Raw genomic sequence first — 15,182 nt, 5'->3', positions numbered from 1 at the left:
CACAAGGACAGTTAGCCTAGTACTAACCTATGAGCAGAGGTACAGGTTTTAATAGAATCTACAACAAAAGCCGCCATTAAAAATGGAATAATTAGTATAGCATATAAAATATTGCATGATAACTATAAGACTCAAATAAGGTTAGAACGGAAAGAGATGGGATAAGCAATTCACAAAGAAACAATGGGATGGTTTATGTATGTCTCCCAAATATGCACCAAAATCTAGAAGATTTAGGATTTTTGCTTGGAAATGTTTACATAGATATTTTTATACACCAAGTAGACTCCAGAGAATTTTTCTTCAGGTAGACAGCAAATCTTGGATGGGGAAGAAAGAGATCATTGGGAACACATTTTGTGGGAGTGTGGTGAGTTGGCAGTCTTTAAGGATGCACTGTGGGAGATGATGGTTGGGCAGACTGGTGTGCCGAGGAGATGATTTTTCTGAGTTATGACACAGAATTGAACTGCCTAGATAAGTAAGCCTGTGCTGTGTCTAATTATGGTGGCTGCCAAAAAAGCAATTACTACAAAATGGAAATCAAAATCTAAGCCAAACTATACTAGAAGTGGTGATTATAACAGCGATAAAACAAATGACATCTTTAGAAATGGATAGGAGAAACCTACATAGGAAATAAAATTGGAACTGTGGAAACAATTGATACGGGGAAGGAATGAGGTGTAAAAGAAGGCAGTACTTAAATGAGCTGCAATATGTTGCCTGAAAATGACTGAGTAGATAACTGATGTATAATGTTTCCAACCGGGAGTGTCAGTATGGTTTGTGATGTAAAATGTTTGTTTTCATTCATACAAATGTATGATTACCTAGGTCATGTAAATGATGGTTTAATAAAGATGTATCTTGTTCAAAAAAAGAAGAGGGCAGAAACTGAATAATTTACGTAATGTTGCTTAGGTTACATGATATACAGCAATATTTGCAAAATATAATGTTTGTAAATGGGAACTTGTTAATACTTTATTACTTTTATATAAATTTTGCTTCTCTCGTGGCTTAAAACCAAGGCAACTAGTTCAAAAAAACCAAGCCAGTTGGTCATAAATAATAAAAGCAGGCAAATTCCAAATCAAATGTATTGATTGAGCACTTCATTTATTTTACAAAACTTCCTCACAATAAAAAGACGAAATTCAGACCAGCTTTTAAATAACCCTCCATACTTAAATCCACCAATGAAATTGACGAGGAAGGGGAAAAAACTGACAAAATGTCACCATTTAAAAAAATATATATTAACCCATTTGTTAAAACACATTTAAATACAGTCAGAATAATTATCTTTAAATTTGTAAAAAACCTCTAAGTAATTTGAAACTTGCTAAAAACAATGAACAGAAAAAAATACCACAATAAAATTCTATTCATTAAACTTCTAAATGTATCGGTTTTAATAACAATTTACAGAGCAAGCATCATTAATACCAGAGGGTTTCGTGGCATTAAACTTCAACTGCCATTTTAACTCACATTTACTGAGGTGTTCACCTATTATTAAACCCCTTTGATCTTTTTAACCTGCTCAAGAACACTACGCTTAAAAGAATGGCATGGAAATTAATCTTAGGACAAGACGCCAGACAACAGAACGCAAGCATATGTACAAGTCTGCCAGAGGATCAGTCCAACTGTGACATGAGAGGAAACTCGAATAAAATAAAAACCCAATGAGAGCATGCAGGTCCACACAGGTGCTCAACAATAAAGGCTCCCACCACCCACACAGACACAGCCCCATTTCTACACAATAGAAAAATACGCACTTACAGGAAAAGCAAAGTCGTTTTAGGGCACTTTATGCAGGCAGTGCAGATAGCCAAAAAATATGCTACTTCCAAAATAACCTGCAACACCACTTAAATGAACCGGTATACTTAGTTCCACATCAACACAGTGGTCTATTCAGCCACAATTTAACAGTGAAGGATACACTAATTCCCATCAAAAATACAGCAGTGAATAGGGAAGTCTGTAAAAGATGCACTTTGTTTTAAATTTATGTTTGTATAACACCATTAACACATTTCTGTAATTACAGATAAGACAACTATACAGGATTATAGACTTTAAACCATAACAGCAACACTGCATTCGTCACCAATGCACGCAACCAAAATTTATCAGTCAATGACATCTAGTAATATATGCATTTATGCTTTCTTTCAGTGCTAAAAGGATGCACCATTGTCTTGTACATTTAAAAATGTCAATCCCATCACTTTTTTAAACATACTGTATTCACTTCACTATAAGAGCACTAAGACTCCTTCTCCAATAAACTTTCATTAATTTTGAAGCAAAATCACAAACGTCAAGGGGTTAGTGTGGACATAAAGCTGGACACTAAAGGTTGAAGCAAAATGTTTACCTTGCATTAAGGTTAAAAATGCAACTAGCTGTGTAAGAGCAGAACTCCAAGTAACACCTTATATATAGTTACATAACAATACGTACACATGCATATATATTGCAAAAGAAAAACACTATGTTACTCTGCAATTGGCTTATGAAGAGCCGCAGAATTAATTTTACTCTGAATAAGACTATTTTAAAACAGAAGGAGAGGATGGCAAGTTCAGACGCATATATAAAATATACACAGCCTGTTTCTCCAACCCGAAAGACAGGTCTAGCTGTCTGGAAAATACCCAGACTACATCGGTTTTTGATAGTCACCATTTTTGAAAAATACTGCACAACATACTTTAAAAAATATTAAAATGCAAAAACATCAAGCTTTGATATACACCATCATAAGACACGTGCACTACATATTAAAAAAATGCCAAATATCTACCCTGTAAGTGTTAGAAGGGCTTCAATTATCAAAACAAAAATTTGTGACAAATCAATCTGCTGCTTGGTGCGCAGACATAAACAGCAACACTAAGAACATAGTAGTCCTCACAGACTTGGCTGCTAATACACCCAAATGATTATGTTACCCAAATGATTATGTTACAAATGCAAACTGCAAGACAGGCTACACAGCACCAACTATGTTCTCAAAGAATCAATTTTTTTACAAGTAACATTAAAATAATAATGCTGCTATTCAAATCAGACACACGACTCCTCTTAAAAGCACACAAACGATTCCCAAAAGCATCAATACACAAATCAGCCTTTACTCAGACTAGGGAGCTACGGAAGGCAGTATTTTCAACAAATTTATATAGAGGAGTGACGTATAGCAGAATTTTCAGCAACAGATACTACATACACTTAATACATGAAAGCTGCATTCTTAACTGATAGACTGTAGTAAAGCATAAAATGCTGACCCTAAACATGGCCTTTCATTTGTACTCAGAAAAGACCCCAGACAAGTTGACCACCCCAGTGAATATACTTATTTACAAAATAACGATTTCACATTTGTTTACCGGGAAAGTCTGACTGGACACATGTCCTTCCTTCAGCAGAGGCCCATGGAGAAAAGCTCCAATAGTAATAAATGCATACAACAGAAAAACAAATACATATAAGAAAGTGGCTTCAGACAAGTAGAGCAACAATAATTTACATAAAAAATGGTTTATATTTAGTGGACATATCCAAATGATTATGTACAATTAAAAACTACCATTAGTGGTAGATCATGCTAACAGAGTAATAGAGTGAAAATGAGAAATAGGTTTATCCTGGGGAGTTGCAGAGCAAGGTGTTAGTAAGGTGCGTTTTTAGAAGTTTTTTAAATTGACGTACTGAGGAGTTGGGTAGATTATTCCAGTGTTTGGAGATGTAGTTGGAAAAAAGTGATTCACCTGCTAAACTGTTAGCTTTGGTGGTATGTAGAAGTAGTTTGCTGATTCACCTACTGAATTGTTAGCTTTGGTGGTATGTAGTAGTGGTTTGCTGCTGGACCAAAGGGGTCTTGATGAGGAATATGGCTGAATGATACCTTTGAGCACAGGGATTTTTTTCTGATTGATAAAGAGCATTTTGTGGGCAAAGGTAAGTTCATTAAAGAGAATAAGCTGAGGGAGTTCAAGCCACTTGAGCTACTTATGTAATGACCAGTGAGTACTTGATGCAAAATGCATGCACATATGTTCCGCCCTAAAACAAACTGTAATTCTAAAATTCCACAAATATACTTTCAATTGCCTTTAGGTTAACCATCTCAGTTTAAGAAAACATCAACATTATTCAATAAATATAAAATTACTTTTCTACATTCAAAACAGTTGGGAGAGAATACATTGTTTCCATCATTAATCCCCGAATTCCATTCAGCCAGCCAAAATTGCCACGTTAAGAGAAGCATCATACTTTGGACCTTAGCAGCAACAGTGCTGGCAACCTTAAGCTTTTCTAATCCCTACCTAGCAAATACAATTACACATATATAGACAGATCTTTTTTTCTATTCATTATCCAAGGTAAAACACAGATCCTTCTGCAGCATTTACAGGATCATCCCATGGCACACAACAATGAATTAATAATCAGAAAAATTAATCTATGTACAAAACACAAAAGATCAGAGAGCTGTTTTTGTAAAGAAATACAAATGTATACTGAACACCGAGTATAACCTTTACAATACATGGGTGTAGGCAAACAAAATACATACACCACACACCCACAAACACAAGATACAGTTTAATGATATAAAATCAATTCAAACTTTAAACATTTTATACAAATTCTGCAGAACCTGCAGCTTTTAAGCAAAAGGCTGCTCAAAAATACAAGAAAAATTAAAATCAGATCTCCCATGAAAATATACGTGTTTCTCATGACACCGTAAGCATGGAAATCTAGTACCAAGCCCCAATCATTTAAAGCAGAAAAATGGAAATTACAACTTTCTTAAGGGCAACAATTAAAAATTCTTAAAGCTACAGCAAATGAGTCATAACGACAGTTCAATATAAACCACACAAACCGATTAGTTTTGTTGCAGCTAAGCAAAAAACTGCTATTCTATCTCCTTGCAATTAAGATTTTACAACTCGTTTAAGAGTTACTAGATGACGTCCAAATGAACTGACAGCCTATTAGGAAGTCACAACAGCTACAGATACGGAACTTAACCTACACTGACAGCAAATTGGACTACCGCATGTTATCCGAAAGGGGGATACTCCAGTCTTGTCATCAATACCGCTGCCAGAATATACCTTCATTAAAACACTACGGTTTTACTGGACTGACAGGTACATTGCCATACATTCACAACAGTCAAACACAATCTGCTCCTCATCTGTCCCAAACAAGACAACCTCTTGGCAAAAACATCGCACGACAAAGGAAAATGCAAAACAGATTGCCCAAAAACATTAATGCACACTTCTCATACAGTCAATATTAAGACGTATATCAACAAAGGATGCCTTCCAGCTTTAAGCAAGTCTCTTGCTGCTCAAGGGTCCAGAAGATTTAATGCCCATTTGCATTACAAGAAAAAAAAAGCATTAACTACAACTTAAAAGTGGCAATGCATCATCCACCTGCAAAACTACTGAGCAGAGGATCACAAAGTTCAATACTTAATTGAAATAAAACCACACGCATGCTGCAACAAACAAGCAGGATGAAAGACGGGCCCTAATCCGTTCAGCAAGACCCCAAGCTTCATGTTCATTTTCATCTGCTACTAATGTCACGATTATCGCGCAAACTCACAGCACAACTACTATCACATACACGAGTCCCCGCTGACGCTCTAGTTAGGCGGTGTTCATGCCTGGCGGGGCTTTCTACTAATAATAACAAAGCTGCTCCAAAATGGCTGCCCTGCCCACACGGCAATAAATATCTCTCATTCTTCTCACACACCTACCTTTGCTGCAGACCTGTATGCAGTAGTATTAAGACCGTCTTCTTTCCCCCCTTAGCATGCAACGATATCCATTCAGGGGTTACCTATACAGCCTGTGATAATAACACACACAAATCCCACTACTCAAAGGTACGTCCCCTTCGTTGTTTACTTGTCAGCTGAACCTTTTTGCGACAATGTTTTTTTTTCCCTTTCCTCTGTAATTGCTTCCGGCTCTCCGTGGCGTGCGTCTTCATCCCCACGCATGCGTTACCATTCTGTTCCTACACGTTGTTTTGAGTGCGCATGTGCAGTGTTATTGTTATTATTATTTTTTTTACTTTTCGTGTGTATTGTGGGTATGAGAAATTCCACGTGTTTTCAGAAAGTGTTTATTTTGTTTCTGTGCCTTCTGGAAATGTACTGTTGTGAGTCGGCCCTTGTTTACTTGCTTACTGTCACCTTGCTTAAATGTTGTGTAAAATATATTGTTATCGCACTCATAATTGCAAAGTGGAGATAGTGGAATACAGTATAGTTTTGATTGGATATGTTGTCCTGGCTGTCAGACGGCTCAATTCGTTGTTATATTTTTTGACTTTAATGACTGTTAAGTAAATAAAATATATTTGTGTAACAGTGTTAAGCATAACATTAAATATTAGATCTTCCCGGGTTTCAGTAAGACTTTTAGTGAAGAACTTTTTTTCTCGTCTTTTTTATAATTCACGTTTTAGTACCTCCCTAGTTTGATTCGCGGTATAATTGCCTGAACCCATATATTGTAGAAAACTAAAACGAGCTTCATGAGCCAGTTGTTCTGTTTGTTACCTGTTACCATTTTATTTATTTAGTGTTTACTAACTCATTTATTAGTGACCTTATGGCCATTACCAACATGACTGAGCCCCCTTTGGTATGTGAGAGGTAAAATAAATTGCAAAACATTTCCACCATTATAGAAAAAACACTACAGTCATAGGTAGGTACTAGGCTATTGGCCCTAGGGCCTATATAAGCCTAGCCAAAGGTACCCTGGCTTTCGCCACCCAAGAAAATTATTTTCCTGTGCCACTGTCGAGCAGAGCCACAGGAGTGATCCCCGGGGTGAATTTCCTATCTCTCATCCAATCATCAAGATTTTTCTTGAACAGTGCTAATGAGGAGCTTTGTTTGATATAGATAGGTAGTTTGTTCCAGAGTATGGGAAGTCTCTGGGACAGGAATCTATCCCTCCAGCATGTTCTGTTTATTGTGGTGACGAGGTTTAGGTCCCTAGAGCGTGTAGCTCGTAGGGATTGGGATTTCTTTAAGTGGAGCATGTCTAAAAGCTCTGGGTTTGACATAGGTTTGTGTGTTAGGCAGAGATCGCCTCTGAGTAGGCGATATGCAACGGAGTAAAGCTGCAGTTTTTTGAGACGGTCTGCATAGGGCATCTCTTTGAGGCCGGTAATCCTCTTTGTGAGGTATTTCTGTGGCCTTTCCAGTTGTTGTAGATGTCTTGTGAGGTACATACCAAAAGGGGCATTGTACTCTATAATGGGTCTAATGAGTGACAGAGGGGAACAATGACCTCTTTTTTCCTGGATGAGAAACCTTTTGTGATGAGGTGTGCCACATAGAAGGATTTCCTGACTACTGTGGTGATGTGATTATCAAAGGAGAGGCTACTGTCCACCTGTGCCCCAAGGTCTCTTATCACACTTTAGGTGTTAAGTAGACTACCACCTATGTGGTAGTTCATGGGTACTGTGTTTTTACCAAAAGGAATGACAATGCACTTTTTGGCATTTAGCTTGAGGCCATGGTTTTGACACCAGGCATCTATCTCAGCAAGGCCCTTTTGTAGGATGTCCACATCTTTTGGAGTTTTGATTATGGCTCCTAGTTTGCAGTCATCTGCGAACTTCATTAGCCAAAGACCTTCTGTGTTGGCCTGTACTTCAGAGAAGTAGATACCAAACAGGAGAGGACCCAGGACTGAACCCTGTGGTACTCCACTTGTCACTGGTCTGAAGCTGGATTTGGAGTCTGCTACTTTCACAGTGTGGGTTCTGTCAGTGAGCCAGTTGGCAACCCATCTTGTGACATAGGGATTTATACCTAGTTTAGTGAGTTTATCTATAATTCCAGAGTGGGGGATGGTGTCAAAAGCCTTGGCGAGATCTAGATAGGCTGTGTAAACCACCTTACCCTCATCTACGGCTTTGGTGACTGCTTCAAAGAAGTCTGTCAGGTTTAGTAGACATTATCTGCCTTTTACAAACCCGAACTGGGTGGGGTCCTGAGTTTGGAGATTACCAATGTCATTGTTTATAAGTTCCATGATGATACGCTCCATAGCCTTGCAGACCAGGCTCGTTAGGCTAATTGGGCGGTAGTTTCCGGGGTCTGTGGTGGCTCCCCCTTTGTGGAGTGGGATAACTGTCGCTGTGCGTCATTCAGTGGGCACATAGCCTGAGGTGAGGCTATGATTGAACATGGTACTTAGGTGGGGTGCCAGGTCGTTCTGTAGTTCATGTAGAACACAGCCTGGGATGTCGTCAGGTCCCATGGATGCTGTGTTCTTGGCTTTGGATAGTGTGTTTTTTACCTTTGCAGCCGTGATTACAGGAACTTTGCATTCTTCTGGTATAGAGATCGGCCCTTTAGGGGATGACAGAGGGGTAAAGTTAGCACTGAACCTATCCGCCAGGATGTTGGCAATATCCGTTGGTTCTGTATATTTAGTGCCATTGTGCTGTAACTCAGAGCAGATCTGAGTGTTGCCATTGAGATTCTTGACATAGCTATAGAATGCTTTGTGGTTGTCTTTAGAGTCAGTGGCGATTTTGTTTTCATAACTAGCTTTGGAGGATTTTATGAGGGATCTCAGCTTCTTACTGAAGCTGACCAGGGAGTTTCTCCAGTCATGGGATTTTACTCTTTTTTGCAACAGTTTCTTTTTTCTGTTGTAGAGTTTGTTTATGGCAGGGGACCACCAGATTGGCTTCCTTTTTTGGAGGATAGCATCTTGGTTCTTTTAGGGATTGCACGATCCATGCACTCATGTAAGTGCTTATAAAGTGCATTTGTGTAGGATTCAGCAGTCATACCTCTATTGTCCATCAGCATGGGTGTCATGAAGTTTGCCACTTCTGTCTTAAGAAGCGTGAAGTTGGCTTTGGAGAAATTTTTTACTGTGGTTTCCCTAATGGGGGGTGGGGGAGGGATGTGGATGTCTAGGGTGATTAGCTTATGGTCGGATCTGACCAATGAGGAATTGACCTCTGGTGTGGAGCACCGGTTGCCCATGTTGGTAATAACCAGGTCTAAGATATTGCTGCCCCTGGTGGGGGTGTGGATAAGTTGATCCATGGCACTGGAATTTATGAATTCCAGAAAACGTTGAGCACAAGAGTTGGTACACGAGTAGTTTTCCCAGTTAATGGTAGGGTAGTTGAAATCACCCATTATTAGGGTGTTAGGTTGTACCCTAATATTTTCCAGTGTATTAAGAAATGAGGAGTGGGAATCCTGGGGCATGGTGGGGGATCTGTTGCAAGCTACAATTTGGATTGCGGTCTTGCCCAGAGTTGGTTGCACTTGGATAATCTCGGATGCATTATGCTGAGCAACTAGCCTGGAGGTGTGGATATCCTTAATGAATATGGACACGCCTCCGCCTTTAGTGTTTCAGTCCAGGTTAGGTGGCCGAAAGGTGTGGTATGAATTACAGCCTGGTAATGCAGGGGTACTCTCTGGAGCCTTGAACTAGGTCTCTGTCACTGCACAGATGTCAATGTTCTCCATTTTAAGGAGTGCCTCGAGAGAGTGCATTTTGAGGTTTAGACTTCTAGCATTGAGTAGCAATACCCTCAGATTCTTCTTGCCTGTAGCTGTAAGGGTGGTGAATTTGTCATTTGAACCTTGCCTAAAAAAGGCACTATAGGGGTGGCTAGAGCCTTAGCCAGTATCCGGAATCCCAGGGGTGACAGGTGCAGGCCATCTCTGGCAAAGCATCGTGGCTTGTCGATCATGTCATCCCAGGCAGACAGATACTGGATCCCCTTAGAATGACACCAGAAGCTTAGCCAATTGTTGAAGTCGATCATTTTGTCCTTGTACTGTGGTATCATTCTGGTTGATGGCACGATGCTACTCAGGGCTAGGGTCATACCTGCCTGGGCTACAAGATCGGACAGCTCCTCCATGTCCCTTTTCATGTAGTCCAAGGAGGTATGTCTCAGGTCATTCACACCAACATGGACAATGACAGAGTCATATTTGTACTTGTTTTGGAGTGACCTAAGTGCATGTGTTATGTGGCGGATCCTGGCACCCGACAGTAGCTTTCTCCTTGTTTAGCCTGGTGAGTGGAACATCAGTGTGCCTGACTATAGAGTCACCCGTGACTAGAGTGTTGAGTACGTTGTTATGCCTTATGGGCTGTGATTGAGTGGCACACTGAGTTTGTGGGATATGTGTCATTTGGGTTGTGTTGGGGGGTGGAGGTTGCTTGTGTTTATGCTTTGGAGGTCCCTGTTGCTTGGGCAGGTTTTTACTGAGAGCCTCCGCGAATGTAGGTGTGTGTTTTGTGTTTCTATGTGTGTGTTTTGGTGGTGTAGGTTTTGAGGGACTATGTGCTGAGTGTAGTGTGGTGCAAGTGTTTACCTTCTCCTCTTGACGGTCTAGTCCAGTCTTGGGTGAAGAGAGCTTTGCTTCCAGTTTGGCTGTATAAGTGCATCTCTCACAGGTTGCAGTGTTGGGTGGTAGGAGGAGAGGGTTGTCTGTGTACATGAGGCAATTACTGCATTGCCCCAAGATGCCCAGATTCATCAGGTAGACAGGAGAAAACACCGGAGGCTGACCCTTAGACGTGCCTGGATAGGTGCTTATTTAAGTACTAGAAACTGTTTTCCTCTAGACAGTGAGGAAAGTTGAGTGCTATAGTAATTTGTAGCTTATTTAATGCTTACAATAAGTTCTGAACAAGTGCTGAAACAAAAAACTGTCTAGTTCTAAGAAACAAAATTAAGCTAGAAGGCTTCCTTTCAACACAGAAAGGCTTGGGCCCTAGAAGCCTACAAATAGTCCTGGACACAGCAAATCTATATCCAGGCTAGACTACCCACATGAAAGGCAGGAAACAAGCTTAGAAAAAGTTTTTTTTTTTTTTTGTGACGGGGAGTAACAACAGGGCTGGTGTTAGCATTTTGGGGGCCCCCAGCAAATGTTAAATTGGGGGCCCCAGGCACTTCTAGTCCACATATCACCATGTCACCGTTGTCCCCCCCCCTCCCAGCGACCTTTTAGTTCATGTAGCAAACGTTTAGGAGTAGTATGCATAAACTGATCTGTAGCTCCAGTGCTGTTAGCGTGGTACACAGTGTCTGTCATAATCTATGTTGGTCCATCTCTGAAAGGAACATTCACAGTTACTGGCATTTAGTTGCAACAAGGATACATAACAATGACTCTATGTATAGGTTTGGACTTGGGTAAAATGGCAGCCTAGGCACTGCCTTGTGTTTTACCCCCAATACAAACACACACACTGTCCATCGTACTTTCCTCCCATACCACGCACATTACTTTTTATTCCTTTTTTCAGATTTTGTCTTAACTCTTTAACCTTTTTAGGAAACCGTAACTTTTCTATGTGCTCTGAAGTGCATTTTAATTTTTTTTTCTTTTTACAAAATCTTTTTATCTTTTTATTCCAAAGATGGCTTGAACAGAAATTATGATTAAGGAAAGAAATTCAGTGTTGTTCAGCTTTAGTTTTCCTTATATCCTTTTAACACACCTTTCCTGACCAAGACAGCACAGTAAACTCAATTAAGCCAGGGCCCCCCAGAAGCCATAGCATTATAGATGCTCTGGGATGCATTTGGAGCATTTTCCCAATGTTTTAATCCAACAGTGGCCTAAACAAAAATCATGAGTAAGTAGAGTTTCAGTCTCATTTTTTTTTCTTTCAAGGAAAACATAAATTGTGCTCAAGACAATAAATGAGACAACTGTTATGATTATGTACAGATCCTATCTTTTGGGAATGTTGCCTGCCTCCCTGAACCCCAAAAAGACAGTTACTGGCTGTGCATTTCTCTAGTGTTAGAGTGGGCTGAAAGAAGAAATTCAAAGGGCTGAAGTCATGTATGTCAAGTGACTGCTGTCTTACATATACATAGCATGTCTCCTTAACCCTAAATGACTGATGTGTGATTGTGAGGAAAGTGAAAAAATTATTACAGTAATGTAGTCCACTTTGTTCCTCCCAGACAGTACACTGACCCTACACAAGCTATAGCAAACTTCTTTGTACACTTCTGAGGTGTGTGAGAAAAGTAAAAGAAACAATGACCATACTGTCCCTAGCCCAAACACAAGCTATAATGACCTCCTGTGCACACTTGTAAGGTTTGACTGTGATGAAAGTTAAAGAAGTAATGACCACATAATCTCCACCCCCCACAAAACATACAACTTTTGGTACATACTTATCTGAGCAGGGCTGGTTTTAGAATGGGAGAGGTAGATAGCAGAAGCCATCAGTAAGTCCAAGTCAAAATCCATTTATACAGTCAGGGGAGTGGGATCCACCAGACTGCTAGAAGATCTAAGTGTCTGAATGTTCTGTGATATATTTTATGCATAACTTTTTAAATATTATTACCTGTTAACTGCATTTTTTACTGATATCCAGATGTGTAATGTATGTCTCATGGCATTACTGAGTGTGTGCACAGATAAAAATCACAAACACATGCAGAAGCCATAGCAGTACTAGAGTTACGCTTATTTCATCAGATAGCAATGCATTGTACATCACTGGTACTGCCACACTAGATCGGTAACTGTGTTTAGCAGTCATCAAACAGAAGTAGAGGTAAGTCACTTTTATTTATCTCATTGAGGAGTAATATATCCCTGCCACTGTCCCTGATTTCACAGACAATCCATGATTTTGCCTCATAATTTTGCTCCGTCCCTTGTTAAGTTTGATCTACTGGTAAATCATTTAAGATTACAGACAGTCAATAAATCAGGAGATCAGAGTTTTATACCTCTTATTGTCAAAAACATGCATGTTGATGAAAAATGTATTATTCTATTAACTTTGTAAGTGAATTAGAGTAATATTTAAAACATGTTCCTGATTTTGAGTCACTATTATTTTTGGATTTTCTCAGAATTCTTGATCAAAGAAATTTAGAGTTATAACATCTGGTGTTCTGACAGTATTTATAAATCTCCCTGAAAGAGAAAACCATTCCTGAAGACTGGAAGCATCAGCTCTTCTCAGAATATAAGGTAGGCACTGGGATCAGTCAATCTGGGCTGTTCATCTCTGTAGTGCTTACTTTGCTCTTGTTTATTATCACTTTTATCCGAACAGGGTCGTATCACAGACCTATTCAGGTTAAAAATCTTAATTAGAAAATTAATGCATTTTTCTCCTAATTTTTCCCACCTAGCAGCAGCTTTTTTGGGTCCTCCACACAATCAAGGATGATTAAGCCCCCCCCCATGCTGCCACATGTTTTGCAGGCACCTAAACCTGGCTATGTTATTAGTTTTAGTGGAGAGAATGCTACTTGATAAAACACTGTTACTATAACCAGAAATATTTGGAATTTTTAAGGAGATATGAATAAGAGTTATTATTACCCACTTAGTTTGACGGACACATTACAAAATATCAAGATAAGATAACTTGCTGTGGTTGAGGATTCGCTGGTGCCTAAAGACGGTTATGAGTAACAATGTGTTTATTTTCAGCATGACTGAGGCCCCTTGGCAAGTGACAGACAAAATAGTCATAGCAAAACGGTTCAATCAGTGCAAAACCACACAACCGTGATCAACTGACTGGGCAGAACAACTGTTATTATTTTCATTTCTTAACTGGAAATATCCACCTGGCAAATCTCCCTATTTATTAGATTCTCAAGGAGGAAACTCCAAAAACATTATCTTATATAATTCATTATACATGATGAACATGTTTTCAGATGTTAAATTTAATATCATATAATATTCATTTATTGTGAATTTAAACTATACTATATGTAACATCAGATGTCATTTCAATGTTTGTTAGACAAAAGTACAATAATCTATTTGTGTAAGTTTAGAAATGCAGCCATATTAAAGCAGGCCTTCATATTTTGCATACAGTTTCAGTGAATGCACTTTCAATCAGTGAAAATAACCTTCAGTCAAGAATACTGATAAGAATAAGATGTTCCATCAGAATGTACAATACACTGAGTGCAGGCAAACAGATTTTGTTTGGATACTACAAGGATTGGGAACCAAAGTTAAAGAGGTGTGTAGAAATTTATAGGGTTTTGGTATTATTAGAAGATACTTCAGACACAGTTACTGCGTTTGGACTGATACGCAGAACGTCATTGCAGTGCAGTCCTCAGAAATTTGGTACAGACACTCGAGTAGGTGCAGAAGTCAGATAAAATAGCCAGCATACCAGAATATTAATTATATTTTTAGGAGGAAAGGAAAATGAGTGCAGAAGTTACGGACTTAATAACATTCTGAGTACATAATTTACAGACAGTATAATGAGTGCAGAAGCTGCAAACTATTTCAGTATATCAGCACTATTAGAGACAGTAAGATTTGACATTCTGAGTACAGCATTTACAGATAGTATAATGAGTGCAGAAGCTACAGACATTAAGATTCGATTCCGATATGGATACTGTTGACATCTAACGCCACTGTACATAATAAAACATTCTTAACCAAACTACAGTGTATGCAGACTTTTATTCTAAAAGGTATTAGAAGATTTGTCACATAAAGGAGAGACTGGCATCTGTTTAGCACGGTTCTGGGTAATTAACAGCTAAAGACATTCATTCCAGTCACAGGTTTGTAGGAGGTTAATAGGCTAATGGTCCAAGAGCCCTTACAAGCCTAGCCATATGTATCCCGAGTTGCCCCAATTCTCCATAGGTAGGAGAGCAAAGTTCACAGAGATAATTAACATTGACTGCCTCTGTCCATGAAAGACATGGGTGCCACCACAGGAGTGAATGTACGGTCACCCATCCATTGATCTAGGTTACGTTTGAAGAGGTCAGGGAGTAGCTCTCCTTCATGTGAATGGGAAGCTTGCTTCAGAGAAGAGATGATTTCTAGGAGATGTATCTTTCTCTCCAGCATGATCTGTTCATGTCAGAGACTAGGTTAAGATCCATGGAGTGAGTGACCTTCATGCAATTTGATTTACAAATGTGTAGCATTTCCATCAGGGCTGGGTCAGTGACTGCCCTGTAAGCCAGGCAAAGGTCGTCCCTCAGCAGCCTGTAGAAGACAGAATACGGTGACAGAGCTTTCAGTCTTTCTCAGTAGCATTTGTTTTGAGGACCCTGTA

At 39.3% G+C, this 15,182-nt stretch overlaps 1 long non-coding RNA gene across 1 annotated transcript in view; it reads right to left on the bottom strand.

Moving 5' to 3' along the window:
* LOC122813552 overlaps nucleotides 1-6,087 on the bottom strand; it is a 387,191-nt gene extending 381,104 nt beyond the window's left edge. Inside the window, exon 1 of the long non-coding RNA XR_006366707.1 lies at nucleotides 5,819-6,087. This is a non-coding gene — a long non-coding RNA (uncharacterized LOC122813552). The remainder of the gene's footprint in view (nucleotides 1-5,818) is intronic.
* Nucleotides 6,088-15,182: the final 9,095 nt, after the last annotated feature.

This window comes from Protopterus annectens, chromosome 10.part0, assembly GCF_019279795.1.
Source record: "Protopterus annectens isolate FY-2018-M chromosome 10.part0, PAN1.0, whole genome shotgun sequence".
Lineage (NCBI taxonomy): Eukaryota > Metazoa > Chordata > Ceratodontiformes > Protopteridae > Protopterus > Protopterus annectens.
The sequence above is the reverse complement of the archived record's forward strand: the minus strand, read 5'-3'. Positions and strand labels throughout refer to the sequence as shown.